Source organism: Portunus trituberculatus, chromosome 10 (assembly GCF_017591435.1).
Source record: "Portunus trituberculatus isolate SZX2019 chromosome 10, ASM1759143v1, whole genome shotgun sequence".
Taxonomy (NCBI): domain Eukaryota; kingdom Metazoa; phylum Arthropoda; class Malacostraca; order Decapoda; family Portunidae; genus Portunus; species Portunus trituberculatus.
In genome coordinates this window covers 13,791,550-13,806,549 of record NC_059264.1, presented here as the reverse complement: position 1 = coordinate 13,806,549, position 15,000 = coordinate 13,791,550, and the positions used below count along the sequence as shown (strand labels likewise).

The 15,000-nt window shown below is 43.2% G+C and overlaps 1 protein-coding gene across 1 annotated transcript in view; it reads left to right on the top strand.

The window, feature by feature from the left end:
* LOC123502161 (glycine receptor subunit alphaZ1-like) overlaps nt 1–15,000 on the top strand; it is a 65,717-nt gene that overhangs the window by 48,447 nt on the left and 2,270 nt on the right. The gene's annotated exons all lie outside the window — the stretch shown is intronic.

Below are 15,000 nucleotides of genomic sequence, written 5' to 3'. Positions count from 1 at the left end.
CAGAATTCATCTCTTGCTAAAACAGCTTCTATGAAGTTAAGCATTCTGAGGCGTCTCCGTCAGATTTTTCCGCCCCTCCAACTGCTAACTCTGTACAAGGGCCTTATCCGTCCTTGTATGGAATATTCTTCGCATGTTTAAAAGGGTTCCACTACGACTTGCCGTATTTCCATCTTCCCTACGACTTGACTAAGACTAAGACATTTGTCCCTCACTTCTGGAGAACTTTTTATGATCATGAAGGGAACTGGCAACCCAGTGGGCCTTTCTTTCCATTTTTATTACCCTTAGCTAGCTTCTCCTCCTGCATAAGTAGTAGTAGTAGTAGTAGTAGTAATAGTAGTAGTAGTAGTAGTAGTAGTAGTAGTAGTAGTAGTAGTAGTTGTAGTAGTAGTAGTAGTAGCAGTAGTAGTAAAATGATTAATTGAAGCATTAACAGCAACTGTGGTAGTAGTAGCAATTACAGAAAAAGTAATAGTAGTAGTAGTAGTAGTAGTAGTAGTAGTAGTAGTAGATGTAGTAGTAGCAGTGTTAATACTAATACTTGTTGCAGTAGTACTAATAATAACAGTAGCAGCAGTAGTACTTCTCAAAGTAGTAGTAGCATATGTAGTGATAGCAATTACAACAGTATTAGTATAAGCAATAGGAACACCAGCAACAGCAACAGCAGCAGTGTTAATAGTAGTAGTAGTAGTAGTAATAATAATAGTAGTAGTAGTAGTAGTAGCAGCAGCAGCAGCAGCAGCAGCAGCAGTAACAGTAGTAGTAGTAGTAGTAGTAGTAGTAGTAGTAGTAGTAGTAGTAGTAGTAGCAGCAGCAGCAGCAGTATTATTATTATTATTATTATTATTATTATTATTATTAGTAGTAGTAGTAGTAGTAGTAGTAGTAGTAATAGTAGTAGTAGCAGTAGCAGTAATAGTTGTAGTAGTAGTAGTAGTAGAAATTATAGTATAGCAGCAGCAGCAGTGATAATGCCAGCAGCAAGTTTTATTATTATCATTATTATCATTATTTTTAGTAGTAGTAGTAGTAGTAGTAGTAGTAGTAGTAATAGTTGTAGAAGTTGTAGTAGTTGTAGTATTCACGAAAGCCCCATGATGGTAGACTTGACGGCAGCTGTCTGTCTCAGCCGAGGTGATACGGACATTGTACAGACGGGCAGCAACCTCGGCGCCAGCGCCTGAACCACCTCTTGGTATTAGTGCACGTCGGGGAGGTCTGTGTCGGCCCAAACAGCATCGAGGTGCAGGAACCATGCACACGCAATGAGTCACTTAGTGCATTGTCACTAGCACTGTACTGCTCCATCACGCATCAAGAATACAACACTTCAAGGTCACTAATTTTAGTATTTACTCTAGCCAAGACGCTGATGGATAAGTAAACTAGGTTGTCATGGTCTTCTGTTTATTAGAATACACGTCGGGTAGCGGTGACGGAGGAGCTGACGAAAGGTGGTGGTGAGTCGCAAGCATAGTGCTGACTGACTCCACGTGATTCTAGGATCCAGGCAGTGAGGCTGGCGTCAGGTCAAGCTGTGCACTTGGGACGGATTAGCGGAGTGACCGTGCTAATCTCGCCGGGCAGGTCACTACATAGTAGTAGAAGTAGTAGTAATATTAGTACTAGTAGTATCAGTATTGGTAGCAATCACAGTAGAAGTAGTAGTAGTAGTAGTAGTAGTATCATAATTGTTAATAGTACTGGTAGCAACAGCAGCAACAGCAACAGCAGCAGCAGCAGCAGCAGTAGTAATAGTAGAGCAGTAGTAGTAGTAGCAGCAGCAGCACCAGGAATGGTAGTAGATAGCAGTGGTACTAAATACCTCCAATAAGAAAATAATTACATTCAGCTTTTTGGTTAACAGGTAACATTATAATATAATTTGATGAACTTGAAGTGTTCCTCTGCCAGACCAATTAGTACCCTGACAGGTAATCAAGCGCCGCGAATCAGTAAAGATATTGGCAGCATTCTATTGCGAAGTGAAGGTTACGAGGAATATGTCAGAGAGATATAAAAGGTAGTGGTACTGGTGCTGTTAGCAACAGTAGTAGTAGTAGTAGTAGTAGTAGTAGTAGTAGTAGTAGTAGTAGTAGTAGTAGTAGTAACAGTAGTAATAATAGAACCGGTAATAGGAGCCCATTTAATAACAGTAGTTGTACCGGTAACAGGAGTCCTGGTAGTAGAATTATATTACTAGTAATACTAGTAGTAGTAGTAGTAGTAGTAGTAGTAGTAGTAGTAGTAGTAGTAGTAGTAGTAGTAGTAGTTGTTGCAATAGTAGTAGTAGTAGTTGTAATAGTAGTAGTAGTAGAAGTAGTAGTATTAGTAGTTGTAGTATAGTAGTAGTTTTTTTTTTATGTAGGTAAGAGGGCGAAAAAAAAAGATGAAAAAAAAAGTTCCCACTTGCGTGCTGGCTCTCTAAAAAGTGGAAAAGCGTCAGCCAAAATTAGGGAGCAAATGCCTAGATACCTCCCTCTTAAAAGGAGACAAGTCGTAGGACGTCGGAAAAACAGATGCAGGGAGGGAGTTCCAGAGTTTACCAGTGAAAGGTATGAATGATTGACAATACTGGTTAACTCTTGCGTTAGAGAGTTGGACAGAATAGGGATGAGAGGAAGAAGAAAGCCTTGTGCAGCGAGGCCGCAGGAGGAGAGGCATGCAGTTAGCAAGATCAGTAGAACAGTTAGCATGAAAATAGTGATAAAAGATAGAAAGAAATGCAACATTTCGGTGGTGAGAAAGAGGCTGAAGACAGTTAGTCAGAGGAGAAAAATTGATGAGACGAAAAGCTTTTGATTCCACCCTATCTAGTAAAACTGTGACTGGAACCCCCCCAAACATGCGAATAGTACTCCATACAGGGGCGGATAAGCCCCTTATGCAGAGTAAGCAGTTGGAGGGACGAGAAAAGCTGGCGAAGACGCCTTAGAATGCCTAACTTCATAGAAGCTGTTTTAGCAAGAGATGAGATGTGAAGTTTCCAGTTAAGATTATGAGTATAGGACAGACCGAGGATATTCACTGTGTAAGAGGGAGACAGCTGAGTGTCATTGAAGAAGAGGGGATAGTTGTCTGGAAGGTTGTATCGAGTTGATAGATAGAAGAGTTGAGTTTTTGAGGCATTGAAAACTACTAGACTTTCTCTGTCCCAATCAGAAATCTTAGAAAGATCGGAATTCAGACTTTCTGTGGCGTCCCTGCGTGATCTGTTAACTGAAGGGTTGGTCGTCTCTGAAAGGACGTGGAAAGATGTAAGGTGGTATCATCAGCGTGGAGTGGATAGGGTAAGAAGTTTGGATAAGAAGGTCATTAATGAATAATAGAAAGAAAATGGGAGACAGGACAGAACCCTGAGGAACTCCATTATTGATTGATTTAGGAGAACAGTGGCCGTCTACCAGAGCAGCAACAGAACGGTCAGAAAGGAAACTTGAAATAAAGTTGCAGAGAGAATGATAGAAGCCGTATAGGAGGGCAGTTTTGAAATCAAATCTTTATGCTAGACTCTATCAAAAGCTTTTGATATGTCTAACGCTACAGCAAAAATTTCACCAGTAGAGTGACCTTGACGGAAGCCATACTGGCGATCTGACAAAAGATTGTGAAGTGTCAGATGTTTGAGAATCTTCCTATTCAGGATAGATTCAAAAACTTTAGACAAGCAAGAGATTAAAGCTATAGGACAGTAGTTTGAGGGGTCAGAACGGTCACCCGGTTTTTAGGAAGAGGCTGAACGTAGGCAAACTTCCAGCAGGAAGGAAAGGTAAAAGTAGACAGACAAAGTTGGAAAAATTTGGCCAGGCAAGGTGCAAGCACGGAAGCACAGTTTTTGAGAACAATAGGAGGGATCCCATCAGGACCATAAGCCTTCCTAGGGGTTAGGCCAGTTATGGCATGGAAAACATCGTTACGAAGAATTTTAATTATAGACATGAAATATTCAGAGGGAGGAGGAGAGGGAGGGACAAGCCCAAAATCATCCAAGGTGGAGTTGTTAGCAAAGATTTGAGAGAAGAGTTCAGTTCTAAAGACAGAGGAGTTGGCAGTGGTGCCATCAGGATAAAATAAAGGAGGGAAAGATGAAGAAGTAAAGTTATTTGATATGTTTTTGACTAGATGCCAGGAGTCTCGAGGGGAGTTTGAGTTTGAAAGATTTTGACATTTTCTACTTATGAAGGAGTGTTTGGCAAGTTGAAGAACAGACTTGGCAAGATTCCGGACCGAGATATAAAGTGCGTGAGATTCAGGAGATGGAAGACTCAAGTATCTTTTGTGGGCAACCTCTCTATCATAAATAGTACGAGAGTAAGCTGAGTTAAACCAAGGTTTAGAAGGTTTAGGTTGAGAAAAACAATGAGGAATGTACGCCTCCATGCCAGACACTATCACCTCTGTTATGCGTTCAGCACAAAGAGAAGGGTCTCTGACACGGAAGCAGTAATCATTCCAGGGAAAATCAGCATAATAGCTCCTCAGTTCCTCCGGACTGGGAGAGGTAAAACGCCAGAGGCACCTTCGCTTTGGCGGATCCTGTGGAGGGATTGGAGAAACAGAACAATATACAGAAATAAGATTGTGATCGGAGAAGCCCAACGGAGATGAAAGGCTGACAGCATAAGCAGAAGAGATCAAGAATGTTGGGCACGTCTCCAAGACGGTCAGGAATACGAGTAGGGTGTTGCACCAGTTGCTCTAGGTCATGGAGGATAGCAAAGTTGAAGGATAGTTCACCAGGATGGTCAGTGATGGGAGATGAAAGCCAGAATCTCCAAGAATGGAAATCTTAGCAACAGGGTAGACGGATAGAATGTGCTCCACTTTGGAAGTTAAGTAGTCAAAGAATTTACTATAGTCAGAAGAGTTAGGGGAGAGATAACCAGCACAGATGAATTTAGTTTGAGAGTGATTGTTAAGTCGAAGCCAGATGGTGAAAAAATCGGAAGATTCAAGAGCGTGGGCACAAGAGCAACTTAAGTCTATGTAAATAGACACAACATCCAATTTTGGAATGAAAATGATAATAGAGAAAGTAGCTGGGAACAGAGAAGGGGCTACTGTCAGTTGCCTCAGACAGCTGTGTTTCGGTGAGGAAAAGATGAGGTTTAGTAGAGGCAAGGTGGTGTTCTACAGATTGAAAATTAGATCTAAGACCACGAATGTTGCAGAAGTTAATGTAGAAAAATTTGAGGGTCGTTATCAAGAGAGGCGTCCGACCTGGGGACATTTTTGGTCCCCTCCTCAGAAGGGAGGAATATACTCGTACATCTTAATGTAATATACCATCACCTGTTTTCCGTTCACCACATAGAGTTGGGTTTCTGACATGGAAACTGTAGTTATTCCAGAGAAAATGAGTATAACAACAACAGCAACTACTACTACTTTTACTACTACTACAACTACAACAACTACTACTACTACTACTACTACTACTACTACTACTACTACTACTACTACTACTACTACTACTACTACTACTACTACTACTACTGCTGCTGCTACTACTACTACTACTACTACTACTACTACTACTACTACTACTGCTACTACTACTGCTACTACTACTACTACTACTGCTGCTAATAATAATAATAATAATAATAGTAATAATAATAATAATAATAATAATAATAATAATAATAATAATAATAATAAGAAGAAGAATGATACCTTTATTATTGCTACTACTACTACTTTTCTATTACTACTACTACTACTACTACTACTACTACTACTACTACTACTACTACTACTACTACTACTACTACTACTACTACTACTACTACTACTACTACTACTACTGCTACTACTACTACTACTACTACTGCTGCTGCTGCTACTACTAATACTTTTAACAACAATAGTAGGAATAATATTAATAATAATGATACTACTACTACTACTGCTACTACTACTACTAATAATAATAATAATACCACCTCTATTATTACTACTACTTTTTCTACTACTACTACTACTAGGAGGAGATAGTAAACACCTACTGAAACAATAACTTACTCCCAGAGAGATCTAATAGCACTAGTTCAAGGGGTGCTGTGAACCTTTCATTAAAGCTAGTTCTGATCTCGCTGAACGTTTTCCTTTGTGTCTCACAACTCAAGGGGGCAGTCACAACCTACCCTCTAAAGACAACTCTCCTTCTTCACACAAAAGTACATTCACTTACCACACATACACCCTTCACTTGAAAATCAAAATTTAAAAGAAAAATGGGATCTACAATCAAGTTGTCCACAAAGGTACTTGAACCTTTCATCACCTAAATCTCAGGTACTTTACAATTCTTCCCTAAATTATGCCTGTTGTTGAACTTGCCAAACATTCCTTCATAAATAGAAAATGTCAAAATCTTTCATACTCCAACTTCCCTAGAGACTTCTGCCATCTGGCCAAAAACATTGCCAATAACTTTACTTTTCAATTTTCCCTCCTTTATTTCATGTCATCTGTCTCTAAAGTTAAAGTTTTCTTTCAAACCTTTCCTAATAACTCTCTCTTCCTTGGATCATTCTGGGTTTATCCATCATTCTTCGTAATGATGTTTTCCTTGCCCTTGCTGACTTAAACCCTCAGAAGGCTTATGGACTTGATGGGGTCCCTCCTATCGTTCTCGAAAACTGTGCCTCTGTGCTTGCACCTTGGCTGGCCAAACTCTTTAAAATATGTCTATCTACTTCCACCTTTTCTTTTTGTTGGACGTTTGCCTGCATTCAACATGTTCCTACAAAACGTGACCGTCCTAATCCCCCTAACTATAGCCCTATATCTCTAATTTCTTGCTTAATTTTTTTTTTTATCTATCCTCAAAAATTCTTAAACATCTGTCACTTCACAATCTTTTTTTCTCATCGCTAGTATGACCGTGAGGGCCGCTCTACTGGTGGTCTGGTTTTTCTTGCTGAGGTCTTGCTCGTCTCAATTTAGAGATATTGATGATTTTTTTGTGTGTTGCGTTGAATATATCAAAAGCTTTGGATAGAGTCTGGCACAAAGCTTTGATCTCAAAGCTACTCTCCTACGGCTTCTATCCTTCTCTTTGAAACTTTACCTGAAACTTTTCCGACCGTTCTTTTGCTGCTGTGATAGAAGGCTACTGATCTTTTAACAATAGTGTTCCTCGGTCTTCTGTCCTGTTACCTACTCTTTTCTTATTATTCATTAATGATCTACTTAACCAAATTTCTTGCCCTATCCACTCCTACGCTGATGATACTATCCTTCATTTTTCCACGTCTTTTTTTGGGACGACCAAGCATTTAGGATAACAACAGATCACTCAGGGACGCCACAAAACGGTTGACTTCTGATATTTCTAAGATTTCTGATTGTGGCTGAGAAAACTGCCATCCTACGGTTTCTATCATTCTCTCTGCATCTTTATCTCAAGTTTCCTTTCCGAACGTTCTATTATAGCCGTGGTAGACGGCCACTGTTCTTCTAAATCTATTAACAATGGTGTTTCTCAGGGTTGTGTCCTATCACCCACTCTCTTTCTGTTATTCATTAATGATCTTAACCAAACTTCTTACCCTATCCACTCCTAGGCTGATGATACCATCCTACATCTTTTCTCATCCTTTCAGAGACGTTCAATCCTTCAGGAAGTCAACAGATCACACAGGGACGCCACAGATCTGGTCTTTCTAAGATTTTTGATTGGGGGCAGAGAAAATCTAGTAGTTTTCAATGCCTCAAAAAAAATCAATTTCTCCATCTATCAACTCGACACAACCTTCCAAACAACTATCCCCTCTTCTTTAATGAAACTCAACTGGCTCCTCTGCCACAATGAATATCCTCGGTCTGTCGTTTACTCATAATCTTAACTGGAAACTTCACATTTTATCTCTTGTTAAAACGCCTAACTTCAGTTAGGCGTTCTGCGGCGTCTCCGACAGTTTTTCTCTCCCCTCCAACTGCTTACTTTGTACAAGGGCCTTATCCACCCCTGTATGGAGTACTCTTCACATGTTTGGGTGGGTTCCACTCACACAGTTTTACTAGATGGGGTGGAATCAAAAGCTTTTCGTCTCATCAACTCCCCTCCTCTGGCTGACTATCTTCAGCCTCTTTCTCATCGCCGGAATGCTGCATCTCTTTCTATCTGTTGTCACTATTTCCATGCGAACTCTTCTACTGGTCTTGCTAACTGCATGTCTTCCCTCCGCCTGCTGCCTTGCTCCACAAGGCTTTCTTTTTCCTCTCATCCCTTTTCTGTCCAACTTCTTAACGCAAGAGTTAACCAGTACTCTCAATCATTCATACCTTTCACTGGTAAACTCTCGAACTCCCTACCTGCTTATGTATTTTCGTTTTCCTAGTACCTGACTTCTTTTAAGAGAGGTGTCAAGACATTTGTTTTCTAGTTCTGAATAACCCGTCTTATCTTTTAGAGAACTAGCATCAGGTGGGCCTTCTTTTCTTAACATTGTGTTGCCCTTAGCTGGCCTACTTTCCTACATAAAAAAAATAATAATAGTGTAGTACCAATTATAATATTACGTAATAACAGTTACATTGAATTTATTGTTGGTTGTAAAGTATTTAGTCGAATTGTTAACAATAGTGGTGTTCTATATACTGTAGCTGATGGATGGCGATCTTCTTAATCTTATGTATTCCTTGATGTCTTTAACTTTTTGATTACTTACCCCTTACCCACAATGCAGCATCAGGAAAAATAAAAAGAAATAACAAATGACATTACTCCATAAGTTTCATTGCTAAGTTTGTCATTTAATGTGTTAGTTTTAGTGAAGGATAGATGTAGCCTAACACATATACGCCACTTTCTACAATCACCTTTGTTGTTGTTAAAAAACGGAACTATTTTGTATTCCCAGATTCCTTTCACGTACCCATGGGAGAACGCTTACTTGATTTTTTTTTTTTACCCTATGGTGTATAGCACCAGTAGGTATACTTGAAAAGCATGTATAGGAAGTGCTGTTCAGCTTCCACCCATTAGTGGCGCAGGCAGTACTATTTATAGTGGTACACATATAAGGGCCCCATATCACTACCCAAGCGCATCTTTGGTGTAACCACATAGAACCTGGGTATTATGGTGACATGTAAATATCTTTAAACCACTCGACCAATGGCAAAGTATCAAGGCGATACAGGGTGGGATTCCAACCTACGCGTGGACGTCTGCCCGAACCCACACACAAAGGTATCTGATGACCAGGGACCCACAACCTTATTGTGATGACTGCTTGGTGCCTCTCACTGTACGGCACCTTCTTGTAGAAGGTGTCTTGACGGACAACTTTTTTTTTTTTTTATTTATTTATTTTTTAAGTGCTGGCCTATAGCGCCTGTAGGTAACTTGAAAAGCACTGGAAGCACTTTTAAGCTTCCATCCATTAGTAGCGCTAGCAATTTTATTTATAGTGGTGCCTATATTAGGGCCCATATTGTGTCATTCCTGAGCAATCGACATTTACTTTTAGACTACTACAAGGGATGGATGGATGGATGGATTTTATATAAGGCGCCGCAACGGCTAAGGTCATGTGGCGCCGCTTCAAAAATTTTAAATGGCAGAGTAGTTATAAAAACTATATAAAAACAGTTAAAAACAATACAATATTTAAAAACTAAAAAAGATAATAAAACGAAATAAAATATTAAAATGCAATATAAAACAAGAATAAAATTCAAAGCTTTGGGAGAAGCCCAGCTTCTCCCAAACACCTAAAAATGTCATGGTCCTGGGCCAAACACTCTGGGCCAAGGACCTTTGAGCTATAATAGACACAGCTATCTCTACCGCGACAGCGGTAGAGGTAGCAGTGTCGTAACTCAATCAAACTAGGGCACTCTACAAGAAGGTGCCGTACAGTGAGAGGCACCAAGCAGTCATCACAATAAGGTTGTGGGTCCCTGGTCATCAGATACCTTTGTGTAAGGTACGTGTGACCTATGCGCAGTCGCGCCAATAAAGTCTGTGCACAGCGATCCCGGACATGGGAGTATGTCCACTGAGGGATAGTGGAAGTAGTGATCTCTCCCATTTTCGAGGTTGCGACCCCCGTTAGCCATCTCCTCTGCCAAATTGCTGCAACCGCCACACGAATAGTGTGAAATACATCTCGAAACGGAACAGGGAAGGAGATGGAGCGCGACTTGCTGCCTCTTTAGCGAGGCGATCTGCGTGTTCATTCCCTGGAACCCCTACGTGACCAGGGACCCAACAGAACCCAACACGATATCCTCGTTGTGTTAGAAGATATAGCCACTCCAGGGCTGACAAAACCAAAGGGTTAAATGATATAGGGCAAGAGAGAGAAGTAAGAGCACTGCGACAGTCACTAAAAATTGTAAAAGACGAAACCGGTAGAGTAAAAATAATCTGTAAAGCTAGGACTATGGCAGACAGCTCCGCAGTGAAGACAGATGCCACTGAAGGAAGGCTGCCACACCGATAAAAAGAGGGGAAAACAACACTAAACCCAACGCCTGCGTCGGATTTGGAACCATCAGTAAAAACAGGGATATCATCAGAATGCATAAAACAGTGTTCTAAAACCGTGTGTGGGACAGAACTGGCAGAAAATCCTTCTTGCCATCCATGGCAGGAGGGCATAATGAGGTAACAGGAAGCTGCCAATAACCAACTCGGGGGAGCCGGAAAGAGTACACAGGAGTGGGGTCGATAGATAACTCTGCCATGAGATTTGCAACTCGTAGGCCAAAAGGTTTAGGGAGACTCGGTCGAGTGACATACGCCTGCGAGCGCGAGTCCCGCAACATTGACACACAGGGAACAAAATCAGGAAGACGGTGGGTGCGAAACCAACACCGGAGCATCGAAGACTGGCGCCGGAGTTCGAGCGGCCAGAAACCAGCATCCATTAAAAGGCTAGGTATTGGAGATGTCCGAAATGCACCAGTAGCCAAGCGGACCCCAGCATGATGCACGGGGTCAAGCGTGCGTAGTCGTGCATCCGTTGCGGATGAGTAGATCTCAGCCGTATTCCAGTTTCGGAAGTATGAGTGTACGGTGAAGCAGCAGCAACGTGTCCCTGTCCGCACCCCAAGAGGTGTGACTTAAAACCCGAAGAAGGGATAATGCCTGCCGACAAGACGCCTTAAGAGAACAGAAATGGAGAACCCAGGTGAGACGGTTGTCAAATAAAAGGCCAAGATATCGAGATGCCTCCACGCATGAGAGGCGTCTATTGGCGAGGTATAAATCAGGGTCTAGATGGACACCACGGTTGCGACAAAAATGCATAGCTACGGTCTTCGAGGTGGGGAATCGAAAACCGTTCATGTTTGCCCAACTGGACACCCTATTGATCGCCAGTTGGAGCTTGCGCTCAATCAGTGACATCCTAGAAGCAGCAAAAGAAATACATAAATCATCAACATATAAGGAGCTGTGAATGCCATCTGGGAGAGCATCAATCACACCATTTATGGCAACTGCAAATAATGTAACACTAAGAATACTTCCCTGTGGAACGCCGTCATTTAGAGCAGTAGCCTCAGAGAGAACACTACCCACTCGAACCCGTAAAAAAACGTCTGGATAAAAACTGTTGGATAAAAAGAGGAAGATGGCCACGAAGGCCCAAATTAAACAAAGACTGTACAATGCCATGACACCAAGCCGTGTCGTAGGCCTTCTCCAGGTCAAAAAAGACTGTTACTTGATGGTGGTCATAAATGGAAGACTCTAGGGATAAAAGGGCATCAGTAGTAGACCGCATCTTTCGGAAGCCGTACTGTACCGATGACAAGTACTTCCCCCTCTCCTATTACCACATGAGTCTTACATTTACCATCTTTCTAAAACTTTACAAATGCAGGATGTCAAAGATATAGGACGGTAGTTCGTAGCCTGGAGATTATCTTTCCCAGGCTTTGGAAATGGGAGAACCACTGCCACAGCCCAAGAAGATGGAAAGTCACCGGTATGCCAAATCATATTATAAAGATTTAAAAGCTAAAGTTAAAAGCAGTGTCAGACATGTGGCGCAAGAAGGCATAAGGTATATCATCTGGCCCAGGAGAAGAGTCGTGACACTGGGACAAAGCAGTTCGCAACTCGGAAGCAGAGAAAGGGACATTATAAGACTCCCCTCCAGCGGAAGAAAAGTTTATGCCGAGAGATTCCATTCTCTGGCGGTGATGCCTCTGGAGCAGTGGTTCTCAAACTATGGGTCGCGACCCAAAGTTGGGTCGCGAGATCAATTTTGATGGGTCGCAGGGACACAGGAACATTAACATGCTTTCAGTGTCTCAGTGTATTTCAGTTACTAAATTGAATTATTCTTTAACCACAAATTACTTTTGTTATGTATGTTCATCTTCCCCCCACCTCCCTCCTCCTGGGCACCACGTAATGGTGTCTCTGACAGGAATGACTCCTGTATCAAACGCGTATGTTGGACTGGCAGTGGGCCCATGCAGGCTCGTTCGTGTATATAACTATAAATCATTGTACATTTTCTTTCTCTTTACCTTACTCTGGGTCGCGAAGGAATGAAATGTTCCAAATAGGGTCGCTCATGAAAACGTTTGAGAACCACTGCTCTGGAGGATGCCTCTGGGAAACACTGGCAAAGTGCTCCGCGAAGAGGTCGACGACATTCCTAGGGTCTACCACCGTTCGCCCAGCAGACAACAAAATTGGTGGGGAAGGAGCAGAATACTTCCCAGCAATTCGGCGGACTTTGTTGAAGACATCCGTAAGAGGGGTGCGGACGTTTATGGAAGAGATATAGGCTTTCCACGAGGCTCTTTGTGCCTCTTTCAAAACGCGGCGGGCCCGAGCTCGGCAGCGCCGAAAAGCTTCCAGGCACTGCGGGTCCCCTACAATGTCGCCGGAGACGAGAGAAAGCTGTCCGTTTCTCTTTTCACCGCTGCAGTGCATGCTGCGTTCCACCAAGGAACGGGACGCTTAGCAAAGCGACCTGACGTCCTAGGGATTGTCTGAAGCGCTAAAGAAATTAAAAAATCGATAAAATAATCAACAGCCTCAGCACAAGTAGAAAAGTCAGCCAGCGGACGGATAAAAGAGTTAATGTTTGTGAATCGACGCCAATCTGCCTTGTCTAAAACCCAGCGTGGGGGCCGGGACTGTGGCTCAGGGTTCACAGATTCCAATAAAATCGGAAAGTGGTCACTACCGTGTAAATCCGGTAGGACTCGCCAATCAAAATCGAGGAAAGAATTAGATGTACAAAGAGAAAGATCGATAGCTGTAAAAGTCCCAGTAGGACTGTGGAAATGTGTAACATCCCTAGAATTTAAAACCTCTAATCCCTCATCCTCAATAAAAGAACCGATTAAAACCCCGCAGGGATTACTAGCACCTTCATCCCACAGTAGGTGACGGCCGTTAAAATCTCCCAACAAAAGAAAAGGCTGAGTCAGCTGACGCACCAGGCCGTCAAGCTCACCCTTGGAGACAGGAAGCCGAGGAGGGAGATATAAACTGCAAATAGTGTACAGCCATCCCATAAAGACCTTAACAGCAACCAGTTGAAGGGGAGAGTTAAGTTGTAACGGGATAACAGGTATATCCTGACGGACTAGAATAGCTGTGCCACCGTGGTGGCCCTGGTTAGGGAAAAGAGTACTAAAAAGGGCACGGTAGCCAGGAGGACTAGAATAAGTACTATCACCTAGCATAGTCTCTTGTAGAGCTACACAGGCTGGAGAGAACTCCGACAGCAAAGCTCGGAGTTCTCTCCACGAGGCGTGAAGGCCTCTACAGTTCCACTGTAAAAGCTTGAAGATGACTATTTAGGTGCATTGGACGGGCGAGCCTTATGAAGGGGCTGCCCGTGACTCACCTGACTAGAAATAATTAACCGACGAGAAGACACCGTGAGTTGTGATGTGCCGGGTCGTTGGACCGCTGCCTTTCGACTTGCCGGTGAGCGATGCGAACCATCATCACTCCTACCGGTCCTCGGAGGACGAGGGTCAGGCTGGACTCCACTTTTTGACACAGCGGGTCCGCAAGGGACGGCTGTGACAATATCATCGGACGTCTCCATGTTAAGACCATCCTCATCACAAGAAGCCCGATCTTGGATGGAGCGCGTCACAGGAGGCTGGACAGAAATAACTGAAGCTACCATTACAGAGCGGTCCCTAGAGGACTCACGATCGTGTGCACCGGGAGAAACCTTAGATTGCTTAGGCTGAGCAAATTCTATCGACTCCGCAGAGCCGCGGTGCCGTTTGGTCATGCCCTTCAAAAACGTAGGCGATGGAGGAGGCAAATGGACATCAACTACATGGGTAAGTTTGGTCAAGTCCGTATTATTCTCGTCGCTTCTTGCAGGTGACTCAACTGAGTTATCAGACAAAAGGGCAAACCTATTGGCCAAATGAACAGGACCACCCACCCCAACAGAGCGAGAGGTAGCACTTGTCGTCGTCGTCGTTTGTCCACGACAGAGCTGAGACTCCCCTCCCAAAGCATCCCAGCCTGGACACCCAACCATCCAGCACAGGACGGCTCCTATTGGGCGATCCCTCCAGTGGGTGGCTCCGCTGGTCCACTGGCAGCCTACGTACCATTTTTTGTGGCCCCTCACTGGTTACCTTACTAGCATGGGTAGCCCTCTCCCTCTCGAAAGGGCAGAGCAAGGGCCTAAGCCCCCTTTAGCCTCGCTCGCCAGGTCACAGGGGCATGCAAGCCCCCCCACCACGACAAGGCGATTCTCATCTCGGGGGGTACTACAAGGGAGGCGGTGGCCTAGTGGATATGTTGGTGAGCGTGGGATCAGGTAGACGTCCACGCGTAGGTTGGAATCCCACCACGTATCATTCCTGAGCTATCAACATTTACCTAAATAACTACAAGGGAGGCGGTGGCCTAGTGGATAAGGTAGTGAGCGTGGGATTTGGCAGACGTCTACACGTAGGTTCGAATCTCACCACGTATCGCCTTGATACTTTGCTATTTGTCGATTGGTTTAAAGTTACCTACCTGTCAAC